The sequence below is a fragment of the Scylla paramamosain genome, chromosome 4, assembly GCF_035594125.1.
Source record: "Scylla paramamosain isolate STU-SP2022 chromosome 4, ASM3559412v1, whole genome shotgun sequence".
Classification (NCBI taxonomy): Eukaryota; Metazoa; Arthropoda; class Malacostraca; order Decapoda; family Portunidae; genus Scylla; species Scylla paramamosain.
Genome location: NC_087154.1, coordinates 35,599,199 through 35,619,835, shown reverse-complemented (window position 1 = coordinate 35,619,835; position 20,637 = coordinate 35,599,199).

The following is a 20,637-nucleotide window of genomic DNA, read 5'->3' as shown; positions in this document are numbered from 1 at the left end:
GAGAGAGAGAGAGAGAGAGAGAGAGAGAGAGAGAGAGAGAGAGAGAGAGAGAGAGAGAGAGAGAGAGAGAGACGAGGCGGGAGGGAGGGAGGGAGAGAGGGAGGGTGGCTACTCCCTGCGTGGCGGCGTTGGTGGGGGTAGGGCAGAGGGGTTATGGCAGGGGGAATTAAGGCAGATAACACAGTTCTGTCACTCTCAAGATAATTTACGAGCGAAAAAAGCCTCTGGTCACACATTAATTTCTCCGGGCGGCGTGATGGGAGTGACGGGCTTTCCTCGCGGGACGCTCATTCATTACGGCTACGCGCGTCTTATTGCCTCTATCAATATTCGGCAGCGGGAAAAATCCTGCCCCGCGTCCGGCCTTTCCCGTGATGGAATACTCGGATTAAGGAGCCAATTTCATCCTGACGGGGGAGACTCACGGCCTTAAATATATGTGCTGCCTTCGTCTGCGGGATCCTGAGGGTTTTCTGAGGCATGCGGGATCTGGTGGAGGCAATAACCATCAGGGCACTTCGATTCACCAGGCTGCCAGGAGGAGGAGGAGGAGGAGGAGGAGGAGGAGGAGGAGGAGGAGGAGGCCGAGAAAGAAGAAGAAGAAGAAGAACAAGAAGAACAAGAAGAAGAACAAATACAAGAAGAAGAACAAGAAGAAGAAAAAAAAGAAAAGAAAAAGAAAAAAAGAAAAAAGCAAAAAAATATAATAATACAAATAAAAAAACGCGTAATAGTAAGACTAGGACGAGAGAACAGCAGAAGAGGAAGAAGAAATAAAGAAAAAAAAACTAGGTAGTCCTTTTTTCCTCTTCCCCTCCCGCCCCAGCAGCATAACTCAACGGCACCCCGAGCGATATAACTGATCAATAAGGACATTATCTTGGTCTGGTGGAGTTTATGTATGATCTCGAGGCTCTGGCGGGTTGATGTTGCCCAGACGCAATGGTACGGAAACGGCGAGGCGAGGAGGAGGGCAGAGAGAAGAGGAGGCGAGTGGGGGAGGATGAGGGAGACGAGAGGAAAAGGAGGAGAGAGGGAGTGAGAGAGAGAGAGAGAGAGAGAGAGAGAGAGAGAGAGAGAGAGAGAGAGAGGAGAGAGAGAGAGAGAGAGAGAGAGAGTCGTGCAGAAGATGATGGATAAAAAGAGGGCTAAGAAGAAAAAGAGTGACAAAAAGTCGTGTAGAAGAGAGGATGATGGAAAAAAGGATAAGGAGGGAGACAAAAAAAAAAAAATCGTGTAGGAGAGAGGATGATGGAGAAAAGGGAAAAGAAGAAAGAGAGAGAAAAAAATCGTCTAGAAGAGGATGATGGAGAAAAGGGATAAGAAGAGAGAGAGAGAAAAAAAAAAGTGTATGAGGATGAAGGAGACGAGGGGAAAAGGGGAAAGAGAGAAAATAAGAATCGTGTAGGAGAAGATAAAAGAGGAAAGGGATAAGAAGGGAGAGATAGAAAGAAAAAAAATGAACGTGTAGGAGAGAGAGAGAGAGAGAGAGAGAGAGAGAGAGAGAGAGAGAGAGAGAGAGAGAGAGAGAGAGAGAGAGAGAGAGAGAGAGAGAGAATCAGCATTGACGTAGAAAAATGAGCGAATGTACGGTGATGTGAGGGAGAAAAAGATAAGGAGGAAAGGAGCAAGGAAGAATAAAATGAGGAAGAGGTGAAAGAGAAAGAGGAGAAGGAGGCAAAGGAGGAGGAAAACACAATATTAACATAAAAAATGGAAGGGAAGTGAGGCGATATGAGGGTGGAAAAGATGAAGAGGAAGAAAGGAGGAAAGGAAAGAAAAGAAAGGAGGAGGAGGAGGAGGAGGAGGAGGAGGAGGAGGAGGAGGAGGCAAATCAGCGTTGACGTAGAAAAGGAATACGATGTGAGGGAAGAAAAAGAGAAGCAGAAAGGGAGAACACAAGGAAAAAAAAATAAGGAGGAGAAGGAGGAGGGGGAATACAAGGGAAGAAAATGAAGAAGTAAGACGGGGAAGGAAGGGAAGGAAAACAGAATATGAATATTTATAAGATCAAAAAGTATGAACTCGAAAAGAAAAATGGAAAGAAACGATGCAGAGAAGAAGAAGAAGAAGAAGAAGAAGAAGAAGAAGAAGAAGAAGAAGAAGAAGAAGAAGAAGAAGAAGAAGAAGAAGAAGAAGAAGAAGAAGAAGAAGAAGAAGAAGAAGAAGAAGAAGAAGAAGAAGAAGAAGAAGAAGAAGAAGAAGAAGAAGAAGAAGAAGAAGAAGAAGAAGAAGAAGAAGAAGAAGAAGAAGAAGAAGAAGAAGAAGAAGAAGAAGAAGAAGAAGAAGAAGAAGAAGAAGAAGAAGAAGAAGAAGAAGAAGAAGAAGAAGAAGAAGAAGAAGAAGAAGAAGAAGAAGAAGAAGAAGAAGAAGAAGAAGAAGAGCAACAACAACAACAACAACAACAAAAACAACAAAAAAAACAACAACAACAACAACGAAGTGAATGTAAAGTGAGGAAGCAGAAAATATAGAAAAGTGAAGGTAAAAAAGAAAACAAGAACAACAACAGCATGAACAGCAACAACAGAAACAACAAAAGAATAACAAAAGACCAGGAAATTAAAAGAAAACACGAGAGAGAGAGAGAGAGAGAGAGAGAGAGAGAGAGAGAGAGAGAGAGAGAGAGAGAGAGAGAGAGAGAGAGAGAGAGAGAGAGAGAGAGAGAGAGAGAGAGAGAGAGAGCATACGTAGAGGAAACCAATAGAAGAGAAAAAAATAAATGGTCACAAAAGAAAAGGGAAAAAAAGAAACTAGATGAAAGGAAGACAGAATAAGAGAATAAAATAAAACAAAATCAAAGAGGACGAGGACAAGAAAGAATAAGAAGAAGAAAAAAAAGGAGGAGGAGGAAGGAAGGGGAAGGTAACGACAACAATGAGGGCAACTAAGGTTAATTAAAAGACAAGGGAGAATGGAAATTAAAGTCTTTGGGTAGAAAAGATTAATGGATGAGGGAGTGAGGAGGGAAGGGAAGGAGGGAGGGATGGAGGGTGAGACGGAGAGAGGGAGAGAGTAGGGGAGGGAGGGAGGCATAATATTCTCTTCTATTCTTCTTCAACCTCTTTCTCACCCCTCTCCTCCACCTCCTCTTCCTCCCAACAGTGATCTCCCTCTACAAATATAATAAAGAAGGTGTTTTATGTGCCCGACGTTTTTTTCCGATAAGTGGCTGAGAAACCGATGCTGCTTCCTATAAAAAAGCTGGGGGGAAAAGAACCGAATCTGGGCTACTATATAACGTGGTGAAGGGGAAGGGAGGGAGTGAGGGCAGGGGTGGCTCGAGGGACGAATAGAGTAGGGGATAGGAGACAGGACTGAAGGAGAGGGAAAATAATACAGTAATGACTTTGATAGTGAAAATAATATCAGCAACGGCTACAATAACAGGATGTGTGACGCCACCACCATCACCGCCAAACAAAAACATCAACAGTAACAACTACAATGAAAAACAAAACACGTATCAAACCTAAAAGCAGCGGTGACAGCACCAATAACAACATTAGCAGCAGCAACAACGGCAACAACGATGACAACAACAACAACAACTACAGCATCAACAAAAACCCACTTAATATGAACCATGAGAGCCGTATTGACAGTAGCAGTAACAACTATAACAAAAACAATTACACCACCACCACCACCATCACCAACAACAACAACAACAACATCTACCACTACTATTACTAGGTATAATGATATAAATGATAATGATGATGAATGACAGCGATAATAATGCTATAAATGAAAGCACTGAAAATAAAAACGGATTATGACGAAAAAAAATATCAACCTTGGAAGGGGACCACCACAATAACAAACACAACACGCTCGTCTTCGTGTACTTTAGGCAGCCAGCTCAATCTTGCGGTGCTGGCGAAGAATGGAAGATACGCATATTGCCTCGTTCCTACTGTAATGAAAGCGTTGGTCGTGGTGGTGGTGGTGGTGATGATGATGCTGCTGCCCCATCTTGCACCACCCCACACACAGGCGCTACTAATGCAAGATTATACCACGTTAACTCCGCCTTCTCCCTTCATCCTCACCCTTGCATAATCACTCTTCTTTCATCTTAATTCTGTTTTTCCCTCCTCTGTCTCCATTCCCTTCATATCTTAATTCTTCCCCTTCCTTCACTCTGTCATTTCCCTTTCAGCCCTTCATTTTGTATTCTACTTCTCCTCCTCTTCCTCCTCTTCCTGCTCCTTTTCCTGCCACCGCCCCACTGCCTCTGGTCGTCCCTATCTCTCACTAAGTCACTTATTTATGGTAATGAACGTGGCAGAGTGATTTTGTAATCCTCCTTTTTACTTTGCAACTTGGGTCTGCATAAAAAATCTTAGTTTGTTGCTGGAGGAGGAAAAGGGGCTGGGTGAGGTTTAGGAAAAGGAGGAAGTGAAGGAAGAGAAGGAACGGGAGGGGGAGGAGAAGAAGAGGGAGGAGAAGGAGGCAGCGGAGGAAGCAGATGCGAAAGATGAGGCAGAGAATCAGATATTTTTTTCCCAAGTTGTATGAAGTCGCTTGAGTTTTTACACATTTATCTTAATCACACTTCCTCTAATTACTTTCATTCTATATGAGAGAGAGAGAGAGAGAGAGAGAGAGAGAGAGAGAGAGAGAGAGAGAGAGAGAGAGAGAGAGAGAGAGAGAGAGAGAGAGAGAGAGAGAGAGAGAGAATGGGGATAGGGGATCGGCATACTGCTGCACCCTGCGCCATAATGAGGCCTGAAAATGTCAGATAAGGACGAAATATAGAGACAATAAGGAGGACCTGATAAGAGGGGTGGTGAGGGTCATGAGTGGCTGAGAATGAGACGTGAGGAGGAAAAGAGAAGAGGGGAAGGAAGAGGGAAACGACGAGGACATACACAAACACAAAATCACAACCGCCAGTATTAGTCACCATAACCACCAATGTTATGAGTGCAGCTCTCCAGTGTATTCCATTCGATTCATATGGTCTTCAATATATATTTTTTTTCCCATCCTTATACAGAATACCTAACAGATGAAAAATATAAAATGTCTAACTCTACTACTACTACTACTACTACTACTACTATTACTACTACTACTACTACTACTATCATTACTACAACCGATGCTTCCACCACTAGCACAACAAACTATGCATCACCACAGCCATAACGCATACAAAGTACCTCTTGTTCCAGGACTATTTGGCAAAATGTGGCTCACCCTTTACCAAACTCTCTCTCTCTCTCTCTCTCTCTCTCTCTCTCTCTCTCTCTCTCTCTCTCTCTCTCTCTCTGTGTTGCCTAGATCACCACGCGGCATCAGCAACACCTCTTCATGCTGTTTTTCGATCCCTTATCTGCCTCGTCGTTCCAAGAGTCTCCTCATTCCGAGAGTTGAAATCCTGGACTTCAAACGTGAATACAAATGCAAAATTACTGTACCTAGTCCCCTCACACTTTGCATCCCCACGCGCACACACACTCACACACAGTCAGTCCACAAAACCCCTCAAGTCCCTCCTCTCAACTCGCCATCACAAGTCTTCCCTGCACGGGGCCTCGCAGCCACCCTCACCCCTATACTGCCTTTACTACCACTTACTCTGGGAGGTGCTCAGTGCTCACCATGCAAAATCTTCACTATATTCACAACTACCTTCACCACTAGCCTCACGCGTCCTCCTCTCCTTCACCACTCACCCTCACCACCCTGATCGTGAGTGCCTGAATCACCAGTCGGCTGCACGCGCCGCACTTCAGCATACAAAGGAGGAATTAGCTAAGTGGTCTGCCCGGGGAGGTCCACTCGCTGCCTAATTAATTTGCATCTTTGTAGAGAGAGGAAGGAGGTGGGAACGGGTATAAACTGCAAGGGTGCCTGGCGTGAGTGGTGAGGGCAATGCCAGTTACTCACCATGCAAATGAAAGCTGGAAGGAGTGGAGTGCGAGATATGATTGAAATTATGAGGGAGAAATATACATACAGCGAACGAACGAACGAAAGGATGGGAAAAAGTTGGTGCTCTGACTGGAGTGTTGTAGGGGACGCCGAGGCCGGGAAGCAGAATTAAGAAATACGGAAAAATAAGTAAAAAAAAAAAAAGTATATATAAAAGGTAAAAAAAAAAAAAGACAGATTACGTAACAAGTAAGCTGAATAATAAACATGTCAAAAGCTCTGCAAAACGAAAAACTTTTCCCGGATTTCCGTCACAAACTTGAAAAAAAAACATGTGACTAATCATTATGTTTTTCTACTATAACCAAAGCTATTCATGTATATATTACTATCCTAAGGAGATACTAGTATTCTTGACTATCCAGCAAATGGTTGTAGTCATCATGGCCACGAGCGCAAGGCTGCACTCAACCAAAACACATCAAAGGCACCTCTATATCCATCAAGCTGTAATTTACACTCTTCCTCCCCTCCTATTCCCATTTCCATTTTTATTTCACTTATTCCATACAACATTTTTCTTTCTCTCTTTTCGAAATGTTTTCTCGCTTTCTGGTTTTGCATTAACAGCGACAGCAACACAACAACAACAACAACAACAGCAACAGCAGCAAAAACAGCAACGACAACACACTACTACCACTACTACTACTACTACTACTACTACTACAACAACAACAACAACAACAACAACAACAACAACTACTACTACTACTACAACTGCAACAACAACTACTACTACTACTACTACTACTACTTCTTCTACTACTACTACTACTACTACTACTACTACTACTACTACTACTACTACTATTACTGCTAAAAAAAAAAAAAATATTATATTCTCAAATCTTGAAGACCCGCTGCACCAAACTGAAAGGGACAAGGTACACATAACAACCAGTGCACTTTCTGGTTTACTGGTGTGAGAGAGATGGTATGAGTTGACACGATTAAATATTGTAACATCTCTACGGCTAATACGATAATATCCTTTGGTCGAGTTTCTCTTCACTCAGCTGATGAAACGAAATGCTGGCTCTTACGTAATCATAAAAGAGTATAACATAATGAGTGAGAGACGAAAGGACGGACGGAGTATGTATGTAGCACTGGCTTCTTATGTGTGGTGCAATGAAGCCATCGAAAAAAAAAAAAAAAGTTATAGGCGAGTAAGAAGACTGGCATATGCTACCTAAAGTGAGTGTAGTTCACCAGTCACTTCCATCACTAACAGCATGACAGTTCTAAACGAATAAGGTAAAAGCATACTTTACATAAACCGTTTTTAGTTGCAGCATACGTACAGCAACACAACATTGCTACATCAGAGAGTTATGTAGTACAAACACACTCTATTTTAGTTACAGTATAAAAACAAAGTATTACACCAGGAAACCGAGTATACACATTGCGCATATACTGATCTAGTTTTAACGTGAAATAATGAGAGGGAGAGATATAGAGAAAAATGTTAATCAGAGCATACAAAAAGATGATAGAAAAAGTGTATTCCATTATGAGGACACATGATAAAGGTACAATGAAAATTCAGTAGATAACTAACTAATTATAAGTGGTAAACTATATATAGTGGTATATTAATAGTATTTGTAGTAAAACAGATCTATTATAATGATTTAATGAGAGGCTCAGAGGACATTCAAGGTGTAACTAATAACTGTACAGAAACATAATGTCGGGATACCATGAGTTGTGTGTAAAAAAAAAAAAAAAAAAAAAAAAAAAAAATATATATATATATATATATATATATATATATATATATATATATATATATATATATATATATATATATATATATATATATATATATATATATATACAAAAAATGAATAAAAAATACATAAAATAACAAAAATAAACAAATAAAAATGTGAAAGTGTATGATAGATATAGATTAAGAAAACGTGATCGATTTCTTTTCGTTATTTGAAGGTAATTCCAGCAGTGGGTAGGAATTACATAAAGAACATCAACAGTTAAACTAATAATGCGTTTTGTGTTGCAAATATGCGTAAGGCCGAAAAAGGTGATCATACATCTTCCTTCCACCAGTACTGTTATGACACACACACACACACACACACACACACACACACACCTCCCCCTCACCCTTCCCCTTCTTTTCCCTCACGCCATCTCTCCTGGGTACAATTTCCTCTCTTTCTCTCGCTTACCTGCCAATCCCTGCCTTTGGTCCCTTCTCTTCCCTTTGTTAATCACAGTTTTCCCTTGTCCTCCCATTGTTAATTACTGTTCTACTCACTCCTTCCCTTTCCTACTTTTCTCACTCATATCCCCAGACTACTGCTCTCTTCACACCTTCCGTGTTCAACTCCACCGCCTCCGAGTGTCCTCACACATTTCAGACTCCATTTGTGCAGGGACTTGTGTGGACTGCATCGTATCGTGTGTTGTGTGTTTCTGTGTGTGTGTATGTGTGTGTGTGTGTGTGTGTGTGTGTGTGTGTGTGTGTGTGTGTGTGTCATAAGGTCGTGAATAAATTACCTTCTTAAAGCAATAATATCAAAGTTTTCTACACACGTCATTCCTCTAAGCAAGTTTATTTAATTTAAAGTGTTTCTACAATTCGTGTAATAAACACTTTAGCTATTCATCGCCTTCGCTGTTAGTTACCTTTCTAGATTTAATTAATTCTTCCATCTTTTCATTCTCATAAGTTTTTCCTTCCTCCTGACCAACGACAAAAGCGCTGGACTGCAGTTACCTTCCGCTCGAGTGTTCCGGCTATAGCCCGAACACTCTGGCGTGATGAATAGTAGTATAGTGCTATTACTTCAACAACAATATCTACTACAACAACAACAACAACCACAACAATAACAACAACGACGACGACGACAACAACAACAACGACAACTACTCGTATGACAACAACAACAACAACAACAACAACAACTACTACTACGAACAACAGCAACAATAACAAAAACAACAACAACAACAATTTCCGACTGAGAACACGGGTTAAAATTAATTATGCATATAACACTTCGTCTCTTACTATCTATCTCGTTATCTCTGTCTGTCTTTCTCTTTCTGTCTGTCCCTAGAAGTATCTGTCCATTATCCCCTCTCTCTCTCTCTCTCTCTCTCTTCCTCAAGCAATGGTGTACTACATGCCAGTGCTTTACAAAACTTTTCCAGTACATCATTTACAATGCAGCGAGCACTTTCGGTATCTTTCCTTACAAAATATATAGTAGTAGTGGGAGTTGTCCTACACTGAGATACGAAGTTGATCTCTTATTTCCTGCAAAAGGTGGACAGAATCATATAATTTCTCGGCGTAGAGAGAGAGAGAGAGAGAGAGAGAGAGAGAGAGAGAGAGAGAGAGAGAGAGAGAGAGAGAGAGAGAGAGAGAGAGATGGGGGAGGGGGGACTGTTGAACGTTTAATAATTCTGGGTCTGGAGAAGCAACATAACCTTTACTTCACCGCATTCTTCGGAAACAAGTTTAGATGTAATAGTTGAAACAAATATGGATCTCTCAAAAATATCGCTTGCCATGAACTTCCAAATGCGGTAGCAGTACGTCGTAAAAACTTTCTAAATGTCTTTGTTGCTCTGAGTCAAACATTGGTGAGATAATGTTATAGACCAGCCTGCCTGACTGACTCGTTCCATGTCTTGCTTTGTGACGCACCACCTTTACTGTGAACCGTGCATGTTATTTTTTTACTGGTGACTTCTTGTAGTATATTATTCTTCCTTCGTTTGCAGCAGCTATCTTTTCTTTCTGTTCCTTGATGTCATGAATACAAGACTGCAGAAGCCAAAAGGGAATTACGAACACTTAAGTTACTCGCATATAAAGATTTCTAGGTGCAAGTGTACTGATAATGAAAAACAAAAGCGAGCAGGAAATGCGCTGACATCGACGTGGGGAAAAGTTTCAGAATGTCACGTGGGCACAAAACACATCGGCGTCACTATCAAAGAAGAACAGTTCGATGTAATGGTTTTACGGACAAAAAACTGCAATTCCATGAAACATACATAGACACTGACCTGGCATTTAAGTAATAATGTGTGCAACAAACGTTGTAGCCATGAGGACGGGGCGGTCGCTATGACAGCCCCGGGGATGGCCAGGCTTGTGGTGTCTAGTCTGCTCCACTCAACTTCACGGATCTAACGAAAGCATAAAAAAAAATATCTGGGAAAGGTAAAAAAGAAGAGAAAAAAAAAAAAAATCTGGTTTTGCGGAGCTGGATTTATCTTATTTTTTTCTTACAGGCTAACTGCACTACATATTTTTAAATCAGTGAAGGCCTTCTATGTATTTCTTTCTTAAATATCTGCTTCTTTTAATAAAAGTGAGATCCAGTTTTATATAAATCTGAAGCTCACACATGGAATGTTGGTAAAGAAGGAGCAGGTTAAGTGCTTTGTTATGGGTCCTTCCAAGAGAAGAAGATATCCCACTTTAATCTAATGACTGTGAAAGGTTTGCGTAATGATTATACAAACACAAAAAGAGTGACAACGCACTTTCTGATATTCTGCATTAGATGATAGTGGCGATGACTGACAAGCCACAATGATCTGATCCAGTAATGAATGTAAATATTCAGAGTTTTCAATAATATCAGAGCACCGAAACAGTTTTGCGTGGCAGCTGCATATGAATATCTTATGAAGAAAAACCACATACCAGCTATCTGTAATGGAAAGGCTTTATATTTTTTATATTTTTTTCCTATGTTTGTTTTCTGCAAAAAACATTCTCACTTTATTTATATTCAACTAACCCCTGAAGCCGGAAACTGATAGCCTCCGAAGATATTTTGGTTGTTTTCATTAATCTTACGACATCCGTGAAGCACCTGAATGAAGCAAAAGAGAATGTATTTTCAGATACTTCGAGTTTCCGTACATATGGAGACACAAAGGCTGCTTGTGTGCGTATGCTGACTTGGGTCCAAGATTCTTGTGGCTTTATGTAAGATTCCGTATCAAACATGAAATAACAAGTTTTAAATGACTAAAGACATTAGGTAAAGGAATATTTCTTTGTTAATGACTACACATCGGTTACTGAAGAACACGATTTTTTTTTTTTACTATTCCTTTATATGTTTATAAAAAAAAAGTATATACGATCCATGGATTCTATTTCTATACGAATTCATTTTCTTTAATCGAAATATCTCTGCAAAGATCTTTTGTGAATAAAATTAAAACTAAATACCTAATCTTTCTAATCTTTAGATTGTGAAGGTTAGGTTTTATATATATATATATATATATATATATATATATATATATATATATATATATATATATATATATATATATATATATATATATATATATATATATATCGTACTATGTTGAAAGCGGAAATGCCATCAGATAAAACAAGTAAATTATTTTCTGTGTGTGCCATAAGCCTGGATCTGTAAAGGTTTCTGCTCGATGGTATATTGCTACTGTGATTATTTATTTACAAGTTACAAAATAAAATTGAGGTCACTATGGATTTTGTTATGAGTGAGTTGAAGAAAATATCAACTTCATAAAAGTTACGATGCTACAATTTTTTCGTCCTTATATGCCAGGAAGTAAACATATCACCACTTCCGGTGTAGTTTGACGAAGAGCAAATCATCAAAGTTGTAATGAAAAGTAGAATAAAAAAGTCCACTCTTAGGATACAAAATAGTGAACGTCAGAGATTCAGTTCACTTTATGGAAATTGTGCCAACTTTGAAACGGAAACTTATATATTCCCACAATTTCTTTTCAACTGCAAACTTTTTCATAAACAATAAATGAAAAAGTTCGGTTAGTAATGAAACATATATATTCTGAAATTCACATGTACCTTGCGATTCTCTCACAGGACATGTTATCAAATTTCTCTCTTCGCCGCAAGGTTGCATTTCTTGCTATCTTCTATGGTTACTTTCACGTTGACTGTCTTTCTGATCTTGCCAACCGCATGCCTCTTCTTACCTCCCACGGTTTCGCTGAATAAGACTTTCTATTTTTCTCACCTTCATTCTGTCCACCTCTCTAATGCAAAACCAAACCAGCATTTTTAGCCTTTCATCCCTTCTACTAGAAAACTCTTGAACTCCCTGCCTAATTATATATTTCCTTATGATTTTAAGTTTAAGAGGAAAGTTTCAGAACACTTCACAATGTAACTCTGAACTTTCTTTCGGAATGTTCTCTTAACGGAGTGTCACTCTTAATTCCCCTGGCCAGACCCCCTATTAGGCTACATATAGAAAAAAAGGTTTACACGAAATACATCAACTTCGTACCTCAGTCTTGGACATCTACCACTACTGTAATATATTTTGTATAATAAGATTACTTAAAGTCCTCGTTACTTTACAAATGATGCACTGGAAAACTTTTATAAAACACTAGCATGTAATATAACATAAACACACACACACACACACACACACACACACACACACACACACACACACAGTATTGCAAAACATTAGTCCTATGAAAAAGTGATTCCAGGTATTTCGTGAATGCGTTTCTCCATCACATATATTACACATTTTTAATAATTACAACACTTAGTAAGAGTGAATGTGGTAAGACGCGTTTCTTAAATCACAGAAAGCGTGTCTGGTTGTATGTAAAAATGTGTATGTATGTATATATGTATAGATGGATGTATGTATGTATAAAGATGGATTTACGAATGTGTGTATATGCATAGAAATCTGTATATAGAGCTGGAAGTTGTTAGCGTGCTGTTCAAAAGTGCGCAAACGAAAGAAAAGACTAGGGAACGTAAAATGTTTGTTTTTATATTTGTTTTAAACGCGTGCCAATACCGAGCACTCACTTCGCTAACAACAGTTCAGAAGTTTCGTATATCTGCGGAAACTGGTGCGCGAGGATGCTCTCAGCAATAAGCTTATCATTCCTAAAAGCCTGATTGTTCTGAGCCACTGCATTGTTAAGAGCTGCACCCATGAGGGCATTGCTGGTGTTCAAACGGCTGCGCATCTTTGTTAATAGCCTTTTAATCTCTCTCAAGTCCGCTCCAAGGTCTCCATGCTGAGTGCCGGCCATGAAGATCCGGGAATATAATGCTCATAGCTCACCAGGTTACGCCATGCTCGAGAATATAATACGCAGCACGTTTTGAATAGGGACCATCCTGTATAAGGCTAATTTGCTGAATCGATTTCTGAGACGGGAAAAAATAAAACCTCAACCTCAGGCCTCAACCTTGACGAGATTCCTACAATACTTTAAAATCATAAAAATCACGAGACGGAATTGAAATTGCTGAAAAAGAAAGTTCATGCGCAACCTGATGTGGAAAACTTTACCCATGAATACAAGTCAAGGCTGCATAAGAAACGTGCACTCTGAATTCAGTCATCTAACAAATTCCTACATTGCCTTAAGTGAAGAAAAATTATGAAATACACAAAGGACATAAGGAAAAGAGGCTTAGCTCTTTGAAGATTATTACTGCCTAGAATGTAGCAAACTCGCTCGGCCGCGTGTGCATTGATATGCCTTCAGAGAATAAACATTGCAAAATCGTTACCAGACGATTTGTAGTTGGTCTTGCGTGTGATCGGGAGGGGACGCACTCAGTCGTATCCAGACAGACAGCGAGGACTTAAAACATGCCTCTAAACAAAAGATATAGAAAGGAACAGTATTACTGGGAAAGTAACGAAGAAAAAACGTGATGAAGGATGGGAAAAGGAAGAGGGAAGAAGCAGACATGATTTTTCCTCGCTTGTGGGTTGTTCCTGGGAAGACAAACTTGCTTCCCAAACGAGACTTTTTGATCTCGGCAAAAGTTCATCACTCAGATCTGAACGTGGTACCACTTCCCTAATGCAGGGAGTCTTCCCAAACTCGCGGCAAGAAGCTGTAATTAACCGCGGCGAGTCAACACAACCTAATTTACGTATCTTATAAAGTGTGTCTTAATTAAGAAAACTTTCCCGCCATGATTCGAGTTTGGCTATGTACGTATTTAATTAGTATTTTTGTCAGTTTCGTAAAAAGTTGTCGGCGTTGTGTGTGTGTGTGTGTGTGTGTGTGTGTGTGTGTGTGTGTGTGTGTGTGTGTGTGTGTGTGTGTGTGTGTGTGTGTGTGTGTATGGTATGGTATGGTATGGTATGGTATGGTATGGTGTGTGTGTGTGTGTGTGTGTGTGTGTGTGTGTGTGTGTGTGTGTGTGTGTGCGAAGGCGAGGGCCCAACGAATAGCTTTATCAAGGGTAATTACAAATTCACCATTCCTTCCTCCCTTCTGGTAAACTACAGGGCAGCATTTCTGAAGCCGGTGTACTATAACAGCATTCCCTGGGATGCTGATGCCTGTTTCAAGGAAAGCTAGAAACATACGTACTTCAGGCAAGTGATAAGCATTTTTCGAAACTTTTTTTTTTTTTTCTTTTAGTATACAGTCAATCTGCTAATACTACTTTCTGTGATTGACTTTTCTTACTTCCTTCGGGATTTATATTCGGAAAGGAATAAAATAAATCACCCGACATTATTTTCCACGGAATTAATAGTCTTGGAGCAAAGTTTGTCTTTGGAAACATGTTAAGTGCAGGTCAACTAAAGCTCTCAAAAGGTGCTGGAATACCTTCATTCAAGTACAATGGGTGCTCAGGTCAGAGGAGGTTAAAAAACGTTGCTCTAGCAATTTAAGGATGATGACTTTTAATTTAAATCTTTTAAGATCAATTGACTTCACGTTACCGAGTGTGGCACTTATTTTACCTGCCACGTTAAAATAGGTTCATAACTTGACAGAAAAGTGTGTGCTGGTAAATCTGCTTTTTTCCGCAAAAAAAAGATACATGTTCCTGCCGGACATCATGGAATGTCTAAAATGTCTGAAGCTCAGTGATCGGTAGAAGTAAAAAAGCTGACCCAAATTGTGCACAACCTCCTCTCGATTTTGTTAGATTATTAAGGGGTTGCTTTTGTTGTTGTTGCTGCTGCTGTTGCTACTTGTTGTTGTTGTTGCTGTTGTTGTTGTTGTTGTTGTTGTTGCTACTTGTTGTTGTTGCTGTTGTTGTTGTTGCTGTTGTTGTTGTTGTTTTGTTGTTGTTGTTGTTTGTTAAAATGCATCTCGTGTGTTTATGATTTCTTGTGAGCTGTGTAGTTCATCTTAATAATTTACTGCATCTTCAAGAATTATGATAACAAATCGCTGCATACAGGGGACCAAACGCCATAAGGCCCAAATCTAAGAGCGTGCATATTAGGGCAGGCGAACGCCGATCGTTCAATGTAGCTTTGATTAACTCAGTATTTCGTGTCATAAATATTGTATATAAAACAATATTTTATACCAGCGCCTTCTTACATTATATTCCTAGTATATAAGATGTTAATAAATGATCTTCTACGAACAAATCAAGTGTCTGCGAACTCTAGAAAAAATCACAGTTGAATGCTGCACTTGGCACTGATGGCTTTTCACTCGCCTTGTGAAAGAAAACTTTAAATAATTCCATGTTCCCCTTCACATTCTCTATACAACTTCGGTGGATGGTGGGATTATCCTAGAACAAATGGCAAGGGGAAAGATCAATGCTGTTTTGAAGAATGACCAGAGGGAAAGATTAAGATTGCCGCCTCAAAGTGCTAACCTTTTGTGTCTGCAAAATGCGTTGAGAAAATATTTGTTAAACGTGCAATGCACAATCAAGAGGGTGGTGGCCAAAACAGGTCAAAAGGGTAATGGAGATCGTGTTCTTTACATTATTCTTCATTACATTGTTCTTCATTACGAACAGATTATCATGGTCTGAAAGAATGACGGTAAAGTAAGTGCGATCTCTGAATCTGTAAAAGCATCTGGTAGAATAGATTAAATTGGAGCAAGTAGTTGTCTTAGAATCTGAGCCCATAATTTTTTTGGAAGAGCGTCAGTAGTGTGTTCATAAGGATGTGACCACTCATACGACTTGAATGCTTCCACTATGTTCCCCGACAGTTAACTTTTAAGGATAATACTTTTCCGCCTTTATATGTGACAGTCTTCCTTTTTATCCTTTGTTGTTAATAAACAAGTGAAGAAAGAAATAATGAGTACATTTCCGTTCAGAAAAGAGCAGAAAAATTTAACTCATCAAATTCATATTACCGTCAAGGTATGGATTGCAATGAATGTTAATAACACACATGAAAAGAAAAAAAAAAGAAAAAAAAACACACACACAAAAAGGCTTAAGTGAGGAATGTAGGTACTGACATGCCAACAGCTCCTTAACATGCAGATTTTTACTTAATAATTAGGTAATGTATTACAGGCAACCTATCGTATTATTCTATTTACTGATATTTGTAAAAGCACATTTTTAGCATGAATTACAGTCTCAGAGAATGTAACCTAACTACTTCTACATTTATGACAACAGTAATGAAGCTAAGAATTCTGATGGGAAAACAAATAAATTTTTATGGTTTTCCTGAATTTAAGAACGTTACCATTGAAAATTTAAACATACAATATCTGTTGGCAGAGAGAGAGAGAGAGAGAGAGAGAGAGAGAGAGAGAGAGAGAGAGAGAGAGAGAGAGAGAGAGAGAGAGAGAGAGAGAGAGAGAGAGAGAGAGAGAGAGAGAGAGAGAGAGAGAGAGTCACTTTATTTGACTTTGTTTAATTTCCAAGTTGTTGACTTGCTCATATTTTTTTCTTTAAATGTATACATATTTTCAGTACGCGTAGTTTCTTTAGTAACGTATTCCATTAATCAATACCTCTAATTTCTTCTTTTCACTAACGTTTAACCTCCTTCATGTTTGTGTTATGTAAGTATTTCTATCGATCTCAGCCATCCTGTTTTATGTCTCATTTATTTAGGTTTCCTGTGTGTGTGTGTGTGTGTGTGTGTGTGTGTGTGTGTGTGTGTGTGTGTGTGTGTGTGTGTGTGTGTGTGTGTGTGTTTGGTCGCTAAAACCTTCACATCTGCATGAACACTCATATTATGTCTTTCATTAGTATTCTTGAGGTGCACGTGACATGTTTTTATTTATAAATGTATTTTGGGAAATAATACAACAGTAATTTCAGTTGCCTGCTTCTGTATATCTGACGCAACGAAAGAGTAAATAAGAGCCTAACTGAATAGTGAATGGTGTGCGGGTGATGAGAGTGGGGCGGCGTGGCGCGGCGTGGCAGCGGTACACACAGGAACACCGTGTCTCGGGGAATGTAAACTTGCCGGTAATAAACAGCAAACTTAATCGTGGAAGCGGGCAGGTGTGTTGACTGACGAATCCTGTTTGTCTTTCCTCGCAATTTAATCTGAATTTGTCAAACTTCCTCCAGGCCCAGAATTTCACTACACCTTATTTTTTTGTTGTTGTTTCTGTTTTCAGAGCGAGACGGTGGGGAATGTGGCAACGTGTTCTTTCCCCCCTCAATTTGTCAAGGTAATGAACAACGCTGATGAAAGGTAACGCGTATACTTTCCCGGAATGTAGAAACACACTATATCTGCTGTGTTCTATAATTCATTTTTCTCCTTGTGTGTGTTTGGAGAGCAATGCTCGGTCTCTTCACGGCAAGCCGTCTCGAGGAGCAGACTCCGAGGTACGCTGTTGTTTGGGGTTCCTTTAGTATTCCTTTGTTCTGGGAACTTGGTCTCTGCGTCGCTCTCGCTCGGTGTTGACTCGGTCCTACAAAACACAGCAGTTCTGGTGGGTTCTTTGAGAGCCATCTTCTAGAGGCTCTCTTGTTTATACTATATCTTTCCCCAGCTTCATTTCAGGTAGACTCAGGTATAGGTGTCTACAACGCTTGTCTGGCCTCCCGCTGCCCTCACGTGGCTCCTAAGAGTACGCGGGCGTCGAAAGGAAGGCACTCGTACTATCAAAGTTTCTACTGAGTTCAAGAGAAGGGCTTTGTGTTTCTCCTATTCATATCAACTTGTCTGTTGGCGGAGTCAACAGACAGACTGCGACTCACTTCCCCAGGTGCATCAGTGTGGGGAATAACACCTCTCGCTCCCTTCAACTTCGTCTCGACTCTCGAAATTAATGAAGAAGTCGCGCGTGCTTCACGCCAACCACTCTCTCAGCTCGCCTCGATTACCTTTCCGTCATCTGGAGATTCAGCCTCCGGAAAGGTAGCCAGACTCGTGAGATGGGTTTTTCGCGGAAGTGTCTGGGGGGGAGGCCATATTGATCTGACTGAACTGTATTCTTTTGTTCGCTTCAGCAGCCTTCCTCCCGTCTTTCGGCGAAGCACTGCAGCGCGAGAAATAGGTAATGATTTTAATTTTATGTATTCGGATTGGATGTAATATGCGAAAATGTGTAAACGCTAATCATTATGCCGCTTTAATGGCAGAATATTTCTTCAACTTTTCCAAAATAATATATTTAAAAGGACATTTTAAGTAACTTTTTTATTGCTAGAAGTGAGGTGCACACATTAAAGTTCTATTGAATCCTTCCAGGGTGTTCCGGTCGATGCTACTCACGCCTGTTGTATTTCCGTGAGACATGAAGCAATAGTGTTAGGTTGTAGTTTACATAACAGGTTCAACAAATAAAGAAAATAAATAAACGGATCAAGATAATGAACACAATGCCTGTGCTACGTCTAGGGTTCAGCGAGGTCTCGCAGCACGTTTCATCCAAAATCATTAAAATATTAGATTTATTGTTAAATCTTATAAAAATAGATAAATTTCTCATTAAAGTGGAGAATCACTCTAAAATTTTCGTATCAGAGAGAGACCTTTAGTGAAAATGATGACAAGAAGGGAGAGGACTGATGTGGTTTTGTTCCAGCCTTAGTACATCTTCATTATTTTTAGAAGCATTGACGGGCACGAAGACACAGGGTGAGTGGAAAAATCCTGCCTCCCCCCACTCTCTCTCCCTTGAGCTATCTATCTCTATCTCTTTGCTGTCTCGTACCTCCACCTCCCCTCCTCGTCTTCCTCTACACACACACCCCACAGACATACAAGCGAATGTATCCATACCTTTATCACTCCCTGTACTTGTGAAGGCGACTGTTGACTCACCGCGAGGGGTTAGCTGGCAGGGGGTACGGGGGAGGGGGGGAAGGGATGGAGCGGAGCAGGGAAAGAAGAGGGAGGAGGGGCAAAATAGAATTGCATCCGGAAGTAGGTGATAGGTGAACAGAAAGAAAGGGATTGTTAGAAAGAAGACGCAGCGAAAGGAAATGCCAGAGCATAAAGAGTTGGGTGAGATCAGAGGTGGGGAGCAGTGGTAAGGAAAGGGGTTACGAAGGGAGTGTGAATGAACGCTGCAGTCATACACAATTCTACCCCCCTTGTACAACTTCTGCCTTGCTGCTCGTATTTATATGCGTATTTTTTATGTTCAGCCCTAAATTGGTAGTAGTAAATCTGCCTGATCAAATAAGGCGTGGCGGGACTTCCAATTATTTATAAGCCTGCAATTCTGATGCAAAATATATCACTATGCATATATATCTTTTGCTTACTAAGTGTTGCTGTAAAATCCTAAAATATTCTAAAGTTTTATTTACAAATACTGTTACAATTATAGTTAGAATATTATCTGAATAAAGTTCAGATATTGTTTATTTTGTTATTTCAGCATAACCAACCCTCGCCAGTCTATGATGGTATTTCTTAAAAATATCGAAATTGCATTAGCTTTCTTCTATTAAATGTATGAGTTCGTCTTAAGTAACTATCAATATGAGTAATTTTTAGAAAAATCAGCTCTTGTATTCTTCGGTTTATAACTTCAATATCGACAACAATTATAGGAAGACCATCATGTAATATATACAATTATGTTTTCTATTGCAAAATTAGAGGAGCAGGGCGAGTCCGTATGACGCTTCGCTAATTGCTTCAGTCCATCTGAGTCACAAACTAATTAATTTAACACGTGGACATAAGTGCTCACCGCAACATATCCGTTCAGGGTCTCTTCGAATTAAAGTAACTCAGTCGCCATTATGAAAAAAATATTGCTCTTGTATAATAAATATTTAATATCATAACTTTACCAATATTTTGTTTCAGTAAAAATAAGAAAGCAACATATGAGGCCTCATACTTTTAGAGATTACTGGATTACTTACTGATGTTCTGTTGTAACTACCAAGTGCATGATATCTATCATATCTATAATATTCTGCTGATCGGAAAGTGGCCAAATAGATATTCATAAACTTTTCTAACAGAATAATACAGTTATTACTCAATTTGCACAGACACACGCATTCACCAAGTGTACTTACGAAACACCTCAACTTCAAACAAGAGAAACGACTGTCAAAGGACTGCACGGCGCTGAGGGACAAACGACAGTTCTGTTCATTATTTTCATCTTTCAGGGTATTTTGTCAAGGTATGACAAGGTCAAATATGTTTATTACAGCCAACACATTAGTTTACAATGTAGCAATATATTTTCTGAAGCATTTTCTAAAAAAATTCTAATAGTTGTTTGTTTTCTGAGATTGAAAAAAAAAAAAAAAAAAATGTAGCTTCGTTATGTAAAACCCTTCATGCACTTAGCATTACGGAAACTAATACCCTCCTCACACACCTCCCAGGACTGACGGACGATGGCTGGCAGCTCCCAGGCGGGATCAATTCCTGCGCGTCCTTGACCTTGAGCGTTGGACACAAGTGTGGCAAAATATTAAAACTGCTGGTT